This window comes from Nothoprocta perdicaria, unplaced genomic scaffold (genome assembly GCF_003342845.1).
Source record: "Nothoprocta perdicaria isolate Ctin4 unplaced genomic scaffold, notPer1 scaffold_154, whole genome shotgun sequence".
NCBI lineage: Eukaryota > Metazoa > Chordata > Aves > Tinamiformes > Tinamidae > Nothoprocta > Nothoprocta perdicaria.
The window spans coordinates 1,214,278-1,232,512 of record NW_020454694.1 but is presented as its reverse complement, the minus strand read 5'-3'; positions in this window follow the sequence as shown (position 1 = coordinate 1,232,512).

Below are 18,235 nucleotides of genomic sequence, written 5' to 3'. Positions count from 1 at the left end.
TGTAAAGCAGTGTCTCTCACAATTAATTAAATATTATGGATAATGGTACTTAATGGCCCTTGGAATATTTTCACCTCTGACTGCTCTGCAAGGGGCAAAAAATCAACTGACTACCAAGGACCTATTTAAGATCCTRTTTTGTAGCCTTTTTTTTCCTTTTTTTTTTTGCACACTGTTCGACCCAAAGTGCAGTGGTAGTTTTTCAAGTGGAAAGGTTACATGTGCGAGTTAAATTGCAGGGTCAGATGCAGCTCTYGGATGTGCATGAAGAATCCAATTGATGATGATATATGAATCAGGCCTTAGGTGGTAAAATACCTGGAATTGGGGTATTTTGCTCTAAGCTGAAAGATAATGTGTGTAGTCACATTTTCAGAAATAGGTTGTGACTATGTACTCTTAGAAATTGTTCCTAAAATAAGCACTCTGTATTGGCTCACATGAACAAGGTGTGTTAAAAGCAGAATAACTTCAGGAATATCAGCTCCTGAGAGCACTGCTATAAACATCATGTGCCGTTTTGTGGATTTTGTGTGTGTGTGTGTGTGTGTGTGTGTGTTTGTGTGTGTGTTTGTGTGGGGTGTTTGGTTGTTTTTTGTATGGTTTTTCAATAGCGCCTTGGATTTCTCTTATCTCATTTCTTGAGTTTTTGAATTTTTTTTTTGAATTTTTTTTTGAGTTTTTGAATTTCTTGAGGCACCCTGGTTCTCGTGTTCACGTTTTTGTTCTTTAAGGCCACCCAAAGCTGAGGTGCTGTTTATTTCTATTTATTTATTGGAAGAGGGGGAGAAAAAAAACGGAGCTCCCGTATTCCCTGGATTCCCACAACAGGAAAGGCACCCAACGCTGCGAGTCCCCCTGGAGCCCTTTGCTGAAGCCCCGTTGTGGCTGCAGCTGAACTGCTGGGGGTGCCCTGGGGTAGGTRGGCAGGCCTTGCTGTGCTCCATAGACTAAGACCCATATGACCCATAGCAGATATATTGCTTCCTGGCTTTCTCCTTTAAAATACTATATGGGGGAAGGAAAGGAGTGGGTGAGCAAATAAGCTCAAAATGAAAATGGGCAAACTTTCATTTCTTCAAAGAAAAAAATAATCTCCATTAAGGTGTTGGACTAATACTTACCCGCTTGTTGGGTTTGTTTCTCACAGCACCAGCTTGGATGGTCTTACAGGTGTCTGGGATTTTTTTTTTTCCTTTTTTACTACCCCGGGCAGAGGCGCAAACATTTCAAATTAAACTTGGTCCTTTCTGATTTTGACAACCAGGCAGGGTTATAGTTTAAACAGCTCACTTTAGGTTCATCTTATATATATATATATATATATGTATATTATTTTTTGTTTTTTTAGGTGAGTCCTGTTGAAGGCTGGGGAGGGCAGGCTAAGGAGCATGCCTGAGCCTGGTTATTCTAGCAGTAAGAAAGCAGAAATGGTATTTAAAAAAAAAAAAAAATAAAACCCCAACATGTAATTAAATGACAGCACTCGGGATTTCATTTAGTTCCCATTAGGGGAGGAATCTGGACTTCCAGCGCTCCCACCTGCTGCCCGGCCGCGGCGGCGAGGCAGGTGAGGCTGCTGCCGACCCACTTTCACAGCCCAGAGAGCGTGACATTCCTTGTTACCAGTGGGAGGAAAGGCTAATTGAGAAGTGTGTATAAAAGCTGTAATGAGTAGCATTTACATGTATTGATTAGAAGTAGGGCCACCGTCTCTCATTTATCACCACCAGCAGCTGTGAAATTTTCCCCACGTCGATTGGCACGGCTCGTATTCCCGCTCCTCTGCTTCCTTATTGCTTTCCCGTGCCCCCACCCGCTCCGGAGCAGAGTGCGGATCCACCGGCTGGAATGGGCTGGTAATTACTGCGGCTTCTCCACCAGCTGCCACAATTGCCAAACCGCTGGAGTGAAAAATTCCATCCCGCGTTTCCGATTTTTTACATTACCGCTGCATAATCATATTTGACGAATAATTAACCTGGGTTAATACTTCAGGGAGCCATTTGCAAGTAAATTGATAAGCCGAGTGCTGTAAAGGCGCCCAAGGGCCGGGGGCGTTAGGAAGCGGCACGCRGCAGCCGCGCTTCCCATGCGCGCGCACATCCCGACCGGCTCCATCAAGAGCGGCCTGTGGGCGCCGGGCTCCAGCCTCCACCGGCGGGATGAAGCTCCCTGGGAGGAAGAAGATGGGGAATAAACCCCCTTTAGCTCCCTGTATCCGCACCTTCCTTACGGAAGGGGGGATGTAGAGGTGAATAAGTGCGCTCTGCCTCTTGCATCTAGCAATGGATCCGCTAGAACAGAGCCTCGCTGGACAGGGCTAAAATCCATGGGAATTTCTCCCTCGGACTCGGGGATGGGATTCGAGTCAGTTCAGTGAGGTGTTTTCCCTATCCTTAGTGGTGACATGCGGATCAATGAGAGAGCAGAGTTGAGCCCTTGGAGGAATGTATATATTTGTATATTTTTTTCAGTTAAAGGCACTGCTCTGTTTTGAATGCCCACCTTTGCTTTGGGCTTGATCCTTTRGGCTTATGGTAGTGGAAAACCTCCCTGTGAGACTTGTTCTTATCCACCATTTCTATGACTTCAACTTTCAGGGTGTTTGGCACGTCTGTTATTCAAAGTAAGGCTGTACCAAGTAGTTATCTGTAGCTTTCATCAGGCTTTTATGTTTTCACTTTGAAGAGAATGCTTTTAGATTGTTCTTCACTTTTAAACCAGCTGCCAATTCTTGTTTATTTACCTCTTTCTTTTCTTCTTTTTAGCAAATATTTTATTATATTATAATTTAAAGAATAAGTTTATGACTTATGATAACATAATGTTGTGAATGAACAACAGTTTTATAAGGCATTTAGAAGGATCATGTAAAAAGTGAATCRAAATGAGTTATCTTACAAAATATGGGACCTGTTAAGCAGCAGCTGTGGTTTCTATCCTCTGCTGAGCAGCTTTTTTTCTCAGGAGACTCCTAGGAACAGAACAGCTTTCAGACTCAGGCCCTTCTGTCGAGAAGGGCTAAAATGGGCCAGCAGGCTAGGACCAGGATGAATCTAGGTAGTGTGAATGAATATGGAAGATGAGTAAAATTTGTTGCATTTGGTTGTTTTCTATATGTATACCTTTTTTTTTTTATTCAGTGATTCAGGCATCAAACTCATATAAAGGGTGTAAACGAATGGTCCAGAGAATTTCTGTGGTCTAAAGTTACTGTCATGCAGGCAAATACCTTTTCCTCAAGGTGTCTAGGAAATGTAATAGAAATCTACTGAAGCTTGGCTTTGGACACAGCACGAAGTCAGAATTAAATAAGTTTAATAATATTGCAAATCTTAAGTGTTTTTTTTTTTTTAACTTGTATTTTTGGCCATATAGCCAGAATGCTCAAATTCACAGAATCACAGAAGCATAGAATCACAGAATCACAGAATGGTTAAGGTTGGAAGGGACCTCTAGAGATCATCTAGTCCAACTCCCCTGCTCCAGCAGGGACACCCAGAGCACGGGGCACAGGGTGGCATCCAAGCAGGTTTGGAACATCTCCAAGGAAGACTCCACAACCTCCCTGGGCAGCCTGTTCCAGGGCTTTGTCATGAGAGAATCTCATAAAAGACAAGCATTAAAATGYATTTCTCTTTCTGAGGATGAAGGCCTGAAAACAGGCCATAACTGTTCAGAAAAACACAAGAATCAACCTTTTACCATTTCCATAGAAATTAGAAATTTGTTATCTTTTCTAACCTTGCACCRTGATATTTAGGAACATTTGGTGTGACAATCATGACTGCAGCCTTGGTGTGCCATAAAACCRCCAAGCTGGAAATCGGGAGAACAATTAGTGCAGTTGATCAGTATCCACTTACCCAAATCCCGGGGCTGATGGTGCATGGAATAACACTGAGGAAACACAGCAGTGGAATTAGGGAGCTGCTCCGGTACCCAGCCCAGGGTGCTCTGTAGCTTAATGCTGCTTGAGAGGATCCCAAGAGGCCTGAACGTGTCTCATCACTTGTTCCCTGTGAATTCCTCGGAAGGGGATTAATGAGCAYGTGGAACGAGCTACTTAAATTATCTCCTCTTTAAGCAAGGAGAAAAGATATCAGAAAATGATTAAACAAAAATGTATCTCATAGGGTTGTTAGCGATCAAAGTTGTTGTTCACTGGGACGACCTGTGAGAGGGATACAGGGTGGGATTGTTCCAAATTAGACATTGTGGTTACAGTGCTGTACAGGGCTCCCTTTTGCAGGTGCTCTGACTGTGTGGGCTAATTTGGATAGGAGGTCATGGAACTATAAGCCTGGTAATTGGAGGCAGTATCTTTCTCTTGCTGAAAGGTGCAATATTTCTTTAAGAAGTATAGTCTGTAGTCATGTTGAATGTTACCTTTCTATTGTGGCATTTACGTTAAATATTAATGGCTTATAAAAAGTAACTTAATTCCCTTAAGTGTAGCAGTTCACCGTGTTCTTAGAGAAGGCCTAAGGATTTATGAGCTGCTTTGTGTCCAATGAAATCTCACAGGTTTTGGAGCATTCCAGCAGGAAGACGACCAGGAAAAATGTGGCATTTTTATAATTTTCAGTATTTTTACTATCTTTTTCTACATAAACTCAGTTTAATTTTTTTTTTAATAAATCTCTCTCTCATCATAGAGGAAAAGGGGAAGCCAAATGCTGAATTTCTTCTTTAAGCCTCAGGCTGTGAGCTGTACTTATTGAGGGAGACATATGAACCCTGTCTAACGCCCTGTTAAGAACGTGATGTGGGGAGTTTCCACAGCAAATGTGGTAGAGTGGAGCCCATCACCATTGACTTGTTCCCTAGTTGGTCCAAATTCACCTCGTGCGTAAGGGCAGTTTGCCTCCACAAATGGAGCTAGAAACTGAGGCAGGAGCATCAGGATGCAGCCCATGTCAGGTGAGCACAGAAGGAATTAGCCTTTTTGGTGAGTTTTCCTCCACCATGCAGCTTCCCGGATCTGCCTTATTATTCTCACGCCGCCAAATTGTTGTCTGCCTGATTGTCTGCTCAGCTGTTTCTGCAAACGCTTGCTTTAAAGCCTAAATGGGATTGCATGGCATGGCCTGGTGATTCAGAAAATAAATAAATAACCACACAAATATTGCTGTCTTGCTGCATTCCTCCGGCATGTAAGCAGGCTGCTTTTTCCTTTTTTTTTTTTTTAAAGTGGGCTTGTGTGCATTCGAGACAGCAAGTCAGCGCTAGGCATTTGTCACCGTGTGAGGTAATGCAGGGGAAAGCAGTTCCTTTCAAAGCTCCACTGTAGCACTAAGTGAAATCAATGGCCAAACAATCTAACACAATTGGTCACATATTGATAGAATTAAACACCGCTGTTAACGTGACTTGTCATTGATCTGACAAAAACAGAGTCCAGGGTAAAAGTCGCCTGAAGCCTTTAGACTCTGTTTATGTAGCCAAGGTTGGGAAATTATTCGCTCCATCTGCTTCTAACATAATTTTTTTTATTTTCGCTGACAATATTCCTCACTCTGGAAAATACTTTCAGCACTTTAACCTCTTCGTGGGCAGCAGCGGGAGGGCAGCGCAGAGCTGTTGTCCCTCGGCATAAGCTCAGGCTTGGAGGAGGCCATCGGGACCCTCTTGCCAAGCACGCGCTGGGCTGCTTTCATGGAAGGAACCGTATCCCGAACACCGGGAGGCTCTTCAGGACGTAATGGAGAGGGAAGCTGGTSAGTAGGGCCCCAAATCCCCAAATCCAAATTGATTTTGCTCCTCCAAATCAAGCGCAGGGTTAGCTCCTCGATGAGGTGGTTGTACTGGCAAGGAAAGCCCGACRGCACAAGAGCCCGTCGCGACCGCGAGGTGGTCGGTGCACCAGGARAGCAGGACTGGTCCCAGCAGACACTGCCTTTGGAGCCTGATGTACCTATCGGGCATACACAGGATATTGGCACTGAGGCTGTGGCTCAGGAGGTTAAAAAACTAAATGATAAGACAGGGATATTTTTTGCTAATAGCACTTGAAAAGGGTCTGCTTTCTGGAACTTGGTTTTACTGAGTTCTAGCATTGAGTCTGAGGCTTAGCTGTTGACTTAGTAGGCATGTAAGAACCCAAAGGACTGGAGATCATGAAATCTTCAGCTGTCCAGAAAAACTGTGACATGTGCAGGAAAAGCACCTAATAAGCGCTTTGAAATCTGAGTAAATTGCTCTAAAATACGAGCAGGAGGGACTTGTTATTAGTGCTGCCAAGCGCTCAGGTGCCACCTACGAGTCATGCTTTTGGGCTGATGGCAAACCTGATGACGTTTTCTAAAGTATGGAGAGAGAGAGGAGCCTGCGTTTGTAAAAACTGATCTTAGCGGTGCTTACTCGCAGTCACAACATGTCAGCACCGCGTCTCTGCGCCGATCACACCATCAGGGAAGAAATTCTCACCTGCTCTGTGCACTTCTCCCCTTCGCTCCTGCGGCTCCCTGCCTCCCAGATACGTATTTTGTCCGCTGTAATCTCTGTCACGCGTTGGAGGTTACAGGTGCTCGGCCCTGCGATGGCGGGCGTTGCTTCTGCGTTCGCCTCATGGCCGCCGAGCGCCGGCCTTGCCGACGAGGGGAGAGCCTGGCCTAGGGCTGGGGCAGGCGCTGCCGCGCGTGAGGATGGGGAGGCTGGTGATCCCATCTCCTGTGCCCGTAGTCCCTGACAAAGTGGCAACACCAGGGAATTTAGGTGTACGCAGTACCCTAGTCACTGCGGGGGGCGGTGTGAGGAACTGCACTGCTCACCTGCTCTTCTGGGAACGCTGCGGAAGCCGGCAGATGTCTTCTGAGAGGGATATGAGTTTTTCCAAGATTGTTAGTAGAAAGACATGAGTCATTCCCCCGGTAGGAAAGCAGCAAAGATAACAGTGCACGGTAATTGCATTCTCTGAGTCTCTGTGGGGCATGGTAGTGGTGCTAATCCACCTTCCCCGTAGCCTTGGCTTGAAAGACAGATCTTCATTTGCTTGATTCATCTGTGGTAAATCTATCTGAAATAGGAATATGAAATGCTTAGAAACTGTTACCTACRCTGAAGACTAATGATAATTGCCTATCAATGCAATTCCTGGGAGCCTCATGTGTCTGAACCTTTAGTGTGGACACTAAGAGCTTATTTCAGGGGGTTGAAGAACCCTGTTTGCAAGATGGTATGTCAGGAGGGAGGTTTCACTGCATGACACAACAGGTAATCTGAGCACCTTGCAAAGAGAATGGGACGAGCTCCCGTGTCCTCAAAGCAGCAGCAGTAGCCAGGTCAGAAGAGAGCACCTCACTGAGAGGACAACATGGCAAAGTGGCCTTTCTTCATATAAACGCTGCTTTCAGACCCTCGCCTTGGTGGTACCCCTTCTCTCAGTAGACCATGGGATGGAAAGTCCTACAACRTGGTGATTGTTTCATTCAATGTCCCGCTGAAGGATATAGCCAGGAACTGAATACCGTACATCATGCTGCGGTACCCAAASGCCATACAAAAAGAGCACACATGTAAAGGTTTCCTCTCTCTAAAACAGTGGTTGGACTAACTTTCATAAAAGGTCTTCAGCAATTGCACTTGGGTGATTTGAATGCTTCTAGCACCTGCAAAATCTGTTGAAGCAAGAATAAATTATGTAAAATGAATTTCAGATGTTTCAGAATGGATCCACATCTAAATAGTGCCTGTAGGTTTAGAGAGTCTGCTTTCACCTGCTGTAGGGAATTCAAGACCTTTTTTAAGATGTAAGGTTGCAGTTTTTTGGAGAGAAGCCTTACCTGTAATGGCATTTTCTTACCAAGAAAAATTTAAAAATATCTCAAGTTAAGGTGAGAGCAGACTACATGGACATCTCTTAGTGCATCCTTTCATGCCAGAAATGGTCATCATTTCATCATTCATTGCAAATACAGCTACTCAAAAAATAGAAAGCTATTCTCTTTCACCTAGGAGACCTTTTCCTTTATATTTTAACTTCTAAGTTGCAAAGCTCTAGAGAATTAATGACAACCCCCCCAAATTTAGTCCGTAGGACTACAAGGCCGTGTTTGCATTGTTTCCTTTTGATTTTTTTRATGTTTTGCAAGCAGCAGTTGTCCAGAAAGCCAATCAAAACTTGTATTAATTAACTTTTTCAAAACTTTACAGGATGAAGAAACAATAACAAACTCTGCTTAGAATTTATTCCTGGTCAGTAGAGTAATGGTACTGAATTTTAAATGAGGAACTAGTTAAATAACTAGATTTAACCTTCACATTAACGTTAGATCTATTTCATCCCTTTCTTTATTACTTAACACACTAACAGAGAATTAAAACTAAATGTCTTAGATGCTTATCATAATGATACAGTGTGGTCGCAGGAGACATTTTCAACAGCGCAGCCAGCTGCGTGAAGGTTCTGTCCTGTCTTTATCTCTTTATGTCCATGAAGTGTTTAGCTCTTATTATAACTTACTTATACAGTGCAGAATTTAATTTTTTTCCCCCGTAACTTAGACAATTGGCTGATCAAGGACAGCTCTTTAGCAAGGTTGGGAGATCTATAATAAATTATCACAGACCTGTGAGGCCAGCTTCATAATAAATTATCCCAAGTCCCATCCAGTCCCTAGCTTTGCAATTGGAATTCATAGGAGCCTGGCCTGACATGTCTCAGGAGAAAGTCTTAATCCTTCAAGTGAAAGCCTGAAAAACTTGGCATGACAGAGTGTATAAGATAAAGCCATGACGATCTGCCAAGACTGTTTTAGAAATTTTGTGCTTAATGGCCTCAGCTATATTTCTCACTACATTGTTCCTCCCCCGGTAGATCTTTAAGTCTATTGACATGGTGAAATATAGATGGGCCAGAAGGACAGATGAACTTTTAATTATCTGTGTGCCATTTTTCTTGCAATGAACACCATGGGTTCTTGGTTTCAGAAGTATTTCTGTGTGTCCCTAACATTATAAATAGGAATAATTCCATTGATTTAAACAGAAACCCTCCTATTCATGGCAGCGCATGTTCAGGGGTAGGGGACAGGGTAGGGAAGGAAAACTTGCAACTCGCTGTGTCCTGTGAGCAATAGGAATGGGGGCTGCGGGCCCTTTGCCACCCCTGCAACTTCTCTCTCCACTAAATTAATTCCAGAATAAATGCAAGCATGTGGAGAAGTGTCTGCAGAATCATTGCTGGTACAGCTACTCAATATTCATTTTACTGTAGCTATTTTTTTTTTTTTTTTTGATTCTCAGGTGTGTTAGAATCAAACTGAATTGAACGGGGCTCAGAGGTTTCCATAAAATCCTCTGAAAAGAGATCTTAAAATAGCTTTATCCACATAAAATTATAATGACATTAAAGAGTTTTAAATGGAAAATATCTTGTGAGTTTTAAATGGAAAATTTCTAGTTGCAGCCACTGGATATGGTGTTGCTTTGAGAAGACAAGACACCCTGTATTTGGCATAGCATTCTTAATTTTTTTTTTCCTCTATTGTTTTGTGAAAGGTTTTCACCTTGAACCTGCCATTAGAGCAGGATATGTTCTAGATACTCGTCCAATTTATTTTTTGACGAAAGTTTTGTGTTTTTGGAGAATGACTAAAGAAAATGTGCTGTTGCGGCGGTGAAACTGGAAACAAATAATTACCCAGTGCATCGTTCAGCTAATCAGGGGATCAGAGGTTACAAAAAATCCATGTGAGATGCATTACCGAGGACTTTGTATATGACACAACAAGATCGGAGTGATAGATTTATGTCATGCCTTGCAGTATCACATGGATTTAGCATCAACACAGATTGTATGGTTTGTATATATATATATATGTATATATAGAGAGATTGTATAGTAAATTGTAGTGTTTTCTAAAAACTTGAAAAAGACTGCAAATTATTTTATCGGGTCTTTGTAAATCTGGAGCATTGAAAGCTGTCGATGGAGTGAAGAAAACATGGAATGTGATATCTAATAAATGCAAGAGCTATAGAAATAATAAAAGAGCAATAGGAGCAAACAGAGAAATGTCAGCTAGCAGATTATACTGTGTATTAGATGATGCATCTGTGGGACACGTATATGTCTGTTCATGTAGGAACATAGCAAGTATGTCTGTACAAATGGCATAAATGGAGAATTCATGTCCTGGATAAAGAAATTTTGGTATATGCCCAGGGCCCAGTCTGCCCAGTGATTAATATTAGTGCTACTCTGTCCTTTTGATGGAAGCATCTCTGGAGGGGAAGGCTACCACTAGCTTCAGCATCGAGGATTAATAACGCTGCTGACATGCAGAGTAACTGCTGCTAAAGTTGCAAGGTTTAGCTAACTAGRTAGCTGCATTATTTTGTTCCTCTACAAGATGCTCACAGCCCTGGACAATACAGTGTATGGTGGCTTGGTCCACCAAGAGTATTAAGAGCAGGGATGATGACACTGATTTTGTGGGGCCAGCCCAAGAGAGCCTGGGGCGCCCCASGCCAACATCCCTGCAGGGGCCCTGCCTGGTTGCCTCTCCCAAGCTTAAGAGGCTGTGGATAAATGCTCAGTTTCCTTAGTCTGGAGGGGCAGGAAAGGGCTTTTTACTGGAATGAAAATCTATGGAAAAAGGAAATGCATTGTGTAAATTTCATATTTCCCAAATACATAAACATATCTGCACTCACATTTATTTTTATGAATGATGTAAGATTAGTAGTTTATGAAAGGCTAGTTATTTGACTCTGCTGCCAGCGTAGATTTGCACACTTCTGCCAAGCTATCACAGTTCTGAATAACTACCAACTTTTCACAATTAAAAGCTACTTCTTTTTTCTCTCCTTTGTCTGAATAGCAGCAATACGGGAGGATGATCCAGTGCCTCCTGCTTTGCCTGCATGTGAACCATGCCTAGCCTTGCATGAAACTAGGTGGTTTCTCCGTGCTGTTGTTTGTAGCTACACTTGGATTCCACACACATATCAGCACAGAGCTAGGGCCTTCGCCCCTCGTTTTTACTGGGGTTACTCCATAACCCAGAGCGGATGGGCTGTAGGGTGCTCCTGAAGGAGGAGGCCTTGAGGGAGCATAGCCTTGGGGCCAGGTCCATTAGGGATATGACAAGCTTCACAATGCAGAAGGTTCCGGAGACACTTGTAGACCCCGCAGAGACAAGTTGCTTTGGTTAAATAAAATAAATTAGGGACCAAACTGTGGAAGAATTGTTTGAAAACGGGAACTGAGAGGAAAACTAGGGCCTAACAGGAGTTTTGGCATTACAGAAGCCTGCTTCGGGTGAGGCACAGCAGCYACTTCCAGGATGGCAGCTACACACGGACTCGGCTCCTCCACGGCTGCCTGGGCAGCACAATCTGCCCTCCTCGCAGCTGCAAAGGGGAGTAACGGAGGATGCAGCGGAGTGAAGATCCCGTGGCCAAACTCTGTTGCTCCCTGTGCTGGGCCGCTGATAAGCTGCACAGTAGCTGTTCAATGGGAGATATACAATAATAAGTCTGGTGCTGAGCCAGAAAAGTGGCAAATCACTCCTTTGGGATGAACTTTGCTTGACCTTTGCTCATTATATGCTCATTATAATGCCAAAACACACCTCCATCCCAAAAGTTACCCGCCTCCGAGGTCCGACCACTCCTCAGAGAGCATGCGCCCTAGCTTTTCAATTGACTGTACCTTTAAATGAAAGTGATAAACTTTTTCACCAATCAATAACAATATTAAGTATGACTCTAGTCACTCAAGCTCCACCTGAACGTAAAGAAAAGTATAAAAGGTGAACTAAGGATGAAGAACTCGGGKGGAAGACTCCATCGTAACTCTTGGGTCAATTGACGAGCTGATCCCCCTTCCCTCCCTTCGGGCTGGGACGCCGCCAGAGAAGACTAAGAACTTGGAGGGAAGAATCCATCATAACTCTGGAGTCAGTCGACAGGCTGATCCCCCTTCCCTCCCCTTGGGTTGAGACGCTGCCTGAGAAGACTAAGAACTGGGAGGGAAGAATCCATCATACCTTTTGGATCAGTCAATGCGCTGATCCCCCTTCCTTCCCCTCGGACTGGAACATCGCCTGAGAAGACTAAGAACTGGGAGGGAAGAATCCATTGTAACTCTTGGGTCAGTCGGCGGGCTGATCCCCCTTCCCTCCCCTCGGGTTGAGATGCCACCTGAGGAGACTCAAGACTGAGAGCCCTCTCCATCTTCTGGGGTGAGTGATGATTGCACATTTGTACATCGGAGCTAGCAAAAAAACCCCAAGCTGTAGTAGAGAATTTCCTGTACTGACATCCGAAACCTGCTTTTTAAATGTTGCATTTGAATAAATCACACTGTTTGTGAGCTCGACTACTTGTTTGGAGGGAGGCGATTGAACCTACAGTTGACAGACTGTTTGTGAATCCGATACTGCCAGAATTGAACTTACAGTTGATCGCACTATTTGGGAACTCAGTTCGCTCCTAGGAAGGCKATTGGACCTACAGCCCATAGACTGCTTGTGAATCCGATACTGATTTGGTATCTCCTTCCCTCCCACCACCACTAAGGCTTTCAAACTGCAACATTTTTGGCTTTCAAACTGCAACATTTTCACACAAACATGTGGAGAATCCTGCCTGCAATGGCTGTTACAGCCAAGTAAGTTACTCTAGAGCAGTCACTGAGCGCTGAATCAGCCCTCAAGATGAAGAAGCACATGGAGTGATTCTGTACGTGCTGAGGCCAGGCTCCAGAAGAACTGATGGCTGCTGGAGTTGCCCCAACCAGTTGTGCCTAGCTTTCTTCCCCATTTGGAAAAGAAATGGAGCTGTTTCAGTTAAGGGAAAGGATGTGCCTTGGGGTTAGTGTGGTTATAGTGCTGTAGAGCATTAGCTTGGGAAATGAGATGCACTTTCATGCCCTGATACTGAATCACATGCAGCCAAGGGTTGGTTACTGTTGGGTTACTGGCTGTTCTTAGGAAACCTCTGTTCTATCTGTTGCTGGGTTTGATCTGAAATTTCTTTTTGAGTGTTAAATTGGATTTATCACCAAGCAAGGCAAATGAAATTTTCAAAATTGTGATTTTTTTAAAGTTTTGTAGTCTATTTTTATTTTTTTTTAACAGTGTTATGAAATTGAATGACATAAGTGTTTCATTGGGTGGATTTTTTTCCTTTTTTAATAAGAAAATGTTTGCAAAGGTTTAGCCAAGTACTATTGGCCAACTTCGAGGCTGTCAGTTCTTGTATTAGAACTTTTTATTCCCAGTCTTGGCACCATGGATTTCCTTGTGGTAGGTGCTGTATATCCAGAACAAAAAATGGAGCTTCCCCTAAGAGTTCTAACATTTTTGAAAAACAAGGACAATTTAACAGTGCTGGAAAGGTTAAACTGGTTAGTGGAAAGGGAAAGAAAAGACTGGTTGGGCATGATCCTGCTAGGCATTGAATATCCAAGATGTGTTCTCGGTTTTTGTGACCATTGTGGAGCTCAGTTTCTGGTGGGGCTGAATCCTACAGTTCTGAAATGACCATGTTGTTGCTGAGCAAAAGTTTTCTCATTTGAACTTTTTTTTTTTTAAAAAATCTATTTCTGTTCATCTTTGAGGATGGAAGAGCCTACAGCAGTTAGAAATATGGCACGTAGTCTGCATACATAGAAAGGAGAGCAAAATAGACATAGATATACACAAGAAAAATTGCATCGATACTTTAGTATTTAGCATTAGTATTTAGTATTGATAAGTACTTCATCAGCTTATGAATACTGTATTGATCTGTTTTTCTTCCAGCATCAGATCGGTGCTACATGAAGCATGGAGCATGGAAGCATGGAGCTTCCTTAGCTATCGGATGCAAAGTTTAGTGTTTGGAGCAGGGATGCTGCTGGTCAGGATATTCTGAATCCTAGTTCTAGCTCTGCTTTGGTCAAAACACTCTGACTTCTTAATTTCACTACCTGTTACTGCAACAAGAGGGGTACTTAGTACTGACTGCCTAAGAGCAGTGATGTCAAGCGTCTACTGGGCAATTTCAGAGATTTTTACATGTTTTATGTGCCGAGAAGCCGCTACCTATTATTCTGGCCCACAAATGGCTGGAACCCTCCCTTTCGCAGGGTGACGTTTTACGGCTTTGTGGTGTCACAGAGCAGCTGGAGGCCTGGGCTGAGGCGGGTGCTGGGTTTTGTCATCAGATGAGCACACTGTGAGGGAAGGTCCTGGCATTGTTGGAGGCGCTATTGGCACTCGATCAGGGCTAGTGGCACCTATTTGTGAGTGGCTCCTGCAGCACCCTGGGGACCCTTGGGCCTCATCCTGGCAGAGGAGCCCTCATCCCCCAGCACTGCCCCGCTCTGAGCCTTCCCCTCCCCAGCTTGCTCTGCCCCTCCCGGTGCCTGGGGCGTAGCAGAGTGCTCTGATCTATCCTTACAGACAATCGTAGCAATAAAAAGTATTGACTTACTAGGAAAGTGGAATTTTCCCAGGTTTTGAATCCTGTCTGGAGTTTCCTCCCACCCTCCCCTGTGTTTTTACAGGTGGGTGGGGGAAGCAGGTAAAACAAGTCCCGTAGCTGCACGGCCCAACGCTGGATAATAGCAAGAGACTTTAGTGGCCTCTCCTGTCAAAGTGCTGCTGTTCCTCCTGACAGGCGGGCATGTGACTAAGAAGGATAGAAAGGAGAAAGGAGCGGGTACAGAGGGAAGATACGAAGCATCCCRTACCTGAAGAAATTCAGATTGCTGTCTTGCTAAGGAGGGCGTTTTTATTAAGCAGCCTCGCTTTACAGCTTTAAAAGCACATAGTTTTCCTTGTCATCTCCTGACTACACCACGTGCACAGTCAGGGAGGAGTTTCTGAAGGAAAGGGTGCTGCTGGGTTTGTTATCCATACGGTTTGATGCGATCCCTGCTCATGSCCCTGGTTGCTTCTCGCACTAGCCTTACTGGAAACGAGTCCAAGTGCAGCAATAATGATGTGTTTGCTCTTATATCCTCACTTAAAATCTTCATGGGGCTCATGAGCCCTCAGTACAAATCCCAACAAATACAACACTCAATACAGATCCATCCTCAAGACCCAATTCCGAGCGGGCAGACCCGATGAGAAGTTGCGTATCTCTGTACAAGGGTGGAGCTACTGAATTCCTGGATATTTTATGAGCTTCGGAGTCTGGCAGAGTCATAGGATCACCTGGTAGCTTAAAAAWTTACCTGTCTCTATTAAAGAAGAAAAACAGAGAGAGAAAGACACGAAGAAATCAGATAGGTAACAAGGCTTGGCATAGAGTTTCAAAACACATTGCTGCTGTGGCGCTTGCTGTTGTTATTTAGCAGCTCTGCTGGCTATTTCATAGTAGCAAATGTCCTAAAACTGAGCTCATTCTGCCTTCCTAAGGGAGTCCCCTTGGCTAAAGRGGTGGTGAGTCCGGCTTCTTTCCACCTGCCTCAGTGTGCTCCTGGGATGGGTATCGATCTATGGGCACAGAAGAGAAAAGGCGTTTGCCTTTTTGTACCGGCTGCCTCTCAGGTGATGGGAAATGGGGAGATCTGCTTCCATTGGGAGCAAAAATTTGGATCAGAGGCTGCCTGCAGGTGACTCTCCGTGTGGGAGCTGCAATTCCTGTGGGCTGCTGGGGTGTGAGGAGCGCCGTGAGCCGCTGCCAACGCTGCCCCATGTTCAACGGGGGCTGCGTTTGACTCCAAACACCGATTCCCCRCTGAGAGCAGATGAGCGCGGCGCTCTCGGGCAGGAATTTCATTCCGTTACGGGCTCCCCGTGCCGCGGCAGGATTAACCCAAGCGGATTTCACCTCTTTATGCCGGTGATAAATGGGATCCTCCTGTATATGTTCTGAATATCCACTCTCTGCATCTCATCCATCCAGCACACATATATTGAAAATGTGTTGATTTGTGGGGCCATTCTGAAAATATTTTCCCTTCACATTCCAGCTACAGCTATATTTTAGCATTAGATTTTTAAGAGATTAAGCGGTGGGGGAGGTGGAAATGCTGGCTACACCATAATGAAAGGAGGGAAAGTGCTGCAATCCAGGCCTTTTCCTTATTYCTCCATTTATATTGATGGTAAACTTAAAAAGGGAAAATAAGTTAAAGGCATAAAACTGCAGTGCCCTCTTCAATTAATTTCTTGAGTCTGCTTTCACTCTGAAAATGCTCCAGGTTGCCGGGATGAGTGATTTACAGAACATAAATAGATGTTTAAAAACAAACAATTGATGGAGTCTGCATGCTTTARCTCACCCTTGCAACAAAGCACAAATAGGGGATTGCATTTCCCCTAGTGTAACAGAGCTTGGATTCCTGTCCATGAGATGTTATGAGGATAATTTTGCTCTTTAAAAAAAAATATTTAAAAAGAGGGGAAGGGCAGAAGGATCAGGAAATTACGTTACATCCAAAACTTCATATTTTCTGAATAAAACGTTTTAAGTGTCCAACCTCCTCCAAAAGGTTTGTACCATGGGCTGAAAAGCCGGTCTGAGTAACAACATGTGCCTTTTGCATCAGCCTTTCATTAATGCTGTTTTGCTTGTGTTATCTTGCTCGTCGCCTGCCTTCTCRTTTGCTTCCTTCTTAATTGTGGCCTTTACCTGCCTGCCCACTGTTGGATGCTTTCTATGAGCATGGACCAGTTGAGGAAGAAGCTTAACTAAGTTCAATGGACTGCGTGTTCCCCTTCTCCTTTCCTGTTTTTAATTCTTCTCTTCCAGCACACTAATATCTTAAAGGCGTCAAGCAAATCCTTCCATGATAAACCAGTAATTTGCATGTAGCCAAATGGTCCTTGTCCAGCCGCGGTCATTCCCATCAGCAGGAGCCCTCCCGCTAGCCTGTCCCTGGGAGGCCCATGTGCTCCGAGCACTTTGCTTTTCCAAGGACGGCTCCTGACGCTCCCGCAAAGCCTGCCCGGCCCCGTGCAGCCCACGCCACGTGTGGGGCTGGCGCCGCCGACGTGCACACCCCTGYCGCCACCTGCCCCTCTCCTCTGGGATTCTTCTCCCCCCGTTGCCTCATAAAACATGGGGAGCACAAGGTGCCTCAGCCTGCCCTCCATAAGAGGTCCGCGCGCTACCGCTGGCAGGTGTAAATAGCCCTGGATAGAGAGAAGCAAAACCCAGTAACTTTGCCCATTTGGTTTCTGATGTTAAAACTTGTGTCTTTTTTTCTTTTTCCCCCTTTGCTTTCTCCTRTTTTAACCGCTGGAAATATCAGTGGATCCACCTGGTCCTTTCATGGAAGAAATAATGAATTCTGGGTTAAAAAAGAGTTTTCTAGCTACGATATTTGAATTGCCTGAAGAAAATGTCACTAAAACCCATCAATGTATTTTTTTGCCCAAATCCCTTTTCCTTCCTAAAAAAAGCCTATGTAGTATTAGTAATAATAGTATGACTATCTTGGCTTTCCTTTATTTCCTAGAGAAGCATGAAAACAAATGCAGGTCCAGCCTTCTTCTTTTTCCTGGAGTTTTTCTTGTGTTGACTTAATGTTACCCTGAGGAGACGCAGGTGACCGCTAGTTATTCTCATGATTAATTGCTACTGTGTTAATTCCCACAAACTAAATGTGAGCCTCTTTCCTCAGACAGCCATCTTAATTGTATCAGAGTATGCATTTAAGTAAAAATACTTCTTCATATAAATGGAGCTACTCATACGAGTAAAATACCCCGGCTAAGTGGAAGTAAGTGGGAGCAGAAGTGTATAGTCTCAGCCTAGTTATTTGCAGGAACACAGTGGGAAACAGAAGCAATTTCTTTCATATTGTGCGTTAAAATCCTTTCAGATTTCCTAGAAGAGGCTGCTTTATTTCCACTTTATTAAATGTAGTCTCGCTTATTCTCATACCAATTGTGTGTGTATGGGTTTTCTAAATGTATCTTTATTTATTGTAATATGGGAATATTGTATTTTATAGTCCTAAATTAGATATTTGATTCAATGCAGTGGCAGAACACGAGAATGTTAAAAAAAATGTCCAATTCCAGCTGGGAAAACCAAAGGATGTTTAAAGCTTGGTGCATATAATGTTTATATTACATTAAGTACTGTGTGATTGCACAGGATGCTTATTGTTAATGTCTGGGGGGAGTTCCAAAGATTTCAATTTCAATAAACCAGTTCTGCAGCTCCACCATATACAATTAGGAAAGTAGTAATGAAATGGTTATAAAGTCCCTTGGCATTCTCTAGGTTTTTTTGTGTTTTTTTTTTTTTTTTTTTTTTTTAATTTTGTAAATATCAT